The following is a 2,503-nucleotide window of genomic DNA, read 5'->3' on the forward strand; positions in this document are numbered from 1 at the left end:
CCTCCCGAGAAGCGCTTGTTTATAGTCTAAGCTAGACTGTTACCTTGTTGGTTTATTTAGGGCAGTTTGTGGAGTCGTAGCTCCTCTCCATTGTCTTTAAAATTCTCACCATTATAAAGTTTGAGATGATGTCCATTTACTTTAAAGTACCGTGTGATGGGTGACTTACCTCTATTGTGCCATATGGAAGAACAGATTGAATTATGAAAGGTCCTGACCATCGTGATTTAAGTTTCCCAGAAAACAATTTGAGTCTTAAGTTGTATAGTAAGACAAAATCTCCAACTTCAAATTTTTTTTGTTGTTTTAAATGAGTGTCATGGCGCCGCTTTGTTGCTTCCTTGTATAGGCGTGAATTTTTGTATACATTGGCTCGCCACTCATGAAGCTCGTTCAGCTGCATCAACCTATTTTTTCCTGCAAGTTCGGGATGAAGGTTTAGAAATTTAATAGCCCAAAAAGCTTTATGCTCTAGTTCGAATGGTAGATGACAACTTTTCCATAAACAAGTCTATACGGTGATGTCCTTATGAGGGTCTTAAAAGCTGTTCTATAAGTCCATAAAGCATCATCTACGTTCATTGCCCAATCTTTTATGTTTGATTCTACTGTTTCAAAGACCCGTTTGATTTCTTGGTTTGCTACTTGAACTTGTCCATTAGTTTCAGGATGGTATGGGGTGGTTGTTCTATGATGAACTCCGTACTTCTTAAGGGTTTTTTCAAATTGGGTATTACAAAAATGAGTGCCCCTGTCACTGATGATTGCTCTGGGTGTTCCAAATCTCGAGAAGAGTTTCTTAAGGAAACGTACTACCACTCTAGCATCATTAGTGGGTAGAGCTTGGGCTTCCACCCATTTGGACATGTAATCAACTGCTACTAAGATGTATTTATTCCCAAATGAACTGGGGAATGGGCCCGTGAAATTGATACCCCAAACGTCAAATATTTCACATGAAAGCATATAGTTTTGAGGCATTTCATAACGTTTAGATATGTTACCTATCCGTTGGCATTTGTCACATGAAGTAACGTACCTGTTAGCGTCTTTGAATAACGAAGGCCAATAAAAACCTGATTCAAGTATTTTGTGTGCGGTCTAAGTTCCACTATAATGTCCTCCAGTTGGCCCTGAGTGGCAATGTTCCGATATTTTTGATGTTTCTAATCTTGTAACGAATCTTCTAATGACTTGATCTGTACATCTGCGAAACAGAAAGGGGTCATCCCAAAAGTAGTTTTTCACATCATTAAAAAATCGCTTCTTTTGCTGGTGTGTTAACCCTTTTGGGATAATGTTAGCGGCTAAAAAATTCACGATGTCTGCAAACCAAGGTACCTCGGAGTCAGATATAGCGAGAAATTGTTCTTCAGCGAATGAATCATTTATTTCAACTTCATCTAGTTCTCTGGTATTGGAGTACTCAAGCCTGGACAAATGATCAGCCATGAGATTTTCAGCTCCTTTCTTATCCTGAATTTCCAAGTCGAATTCCTGCAATAGGAGAATCCATCGAATGAGTTGAGGTTTTGCATCAGTTTTAGTTAAAAGGTAGTGAATGGCGGAATAGTCAGTGTAAACAACAACTTTAGACAATATGAGAAATGATTGAAATTTATCAAATGCAAAAACCATAGCTAGCAACTCTTTTTCCGTAGTAGTATAATTCTCTTATGCTACTGTCAAAGTTTTGCTAGCATAATAGATAGGTTGAAAATGCTTGTCTCTCCGCTGTCCCAGTACTGCACCTACTACAAAGTCACTCGCATCACACATTAATTCAAATGGTAAATTCCAATCCGGTGCAATTATAATTGGAGCATTAATTAATTTATCCTTTAGAGTATTGAATGCTTCTAAGCACTCCTGATTGAAATTAAAAGGTATATCTTTTTCTAGCAATTTAGTCAAAGGCTTAGCTATTTTAGAAAAATCCTTAATAAATCTTTTATAAAAACCAGCATGTCTTAAAAAGCTTCTAATAGCCTTAACCGAACTAAGAGGGGGTAATTTTTCGATTGTTTCTATTTTAGATTTGTCCACCTCAATCCCTTTACTAGAAATTTTATGCCCTAATACAATACCTTCTTGAACCATGAAGTGACATTTCTCCCAGCTAAGCACAAGGTTCATTTCCTCACATCTTATTAAAACTCGCTTTAAATTTTTAAGGCTGAGATGAAAGAGTTACCGAATACCGAGAAATCATCCATAAATACTTCCATGATATCTTCCACGAGTTCATCGAAGATGGCCATCATACAGCACTGAAAAGTGGCAGGAGCATTACATAATCCAAGGCATTCTACTATAAGCGAACGTACCATATGGGCATGTGAATGTCGTCTTTTCTTGATCTTCAGGAGCTATTGGGATTTGGAAGTAACAGAGAGTCCGTCTAGAAAGCAGTAGTACATGTGCCCGGATAATCTTTCCAACATTTGGTCAATGAATGGCAAAGGGAAGTGATCTTTTCTTGTGGCATCATTCAGTTTCCTGT

The sequence above is a fragment of the Gossypium hirsutum genome, chromosome A10 (genome assembly GCF_007990345.1).
Source record: "Gossypium hirsutum isolate 1008001.06 chromosome A10, Gossypium_hirsutum_v2.1, whole genome shotgun sequence".
Classification (NCBI taxonomy): Eukaryota; Viridiplantae; Streptophyta; class Magnoliopsida; order Malvales; family Malvaceae; genus Gossypium; species Gossypium hirsutum.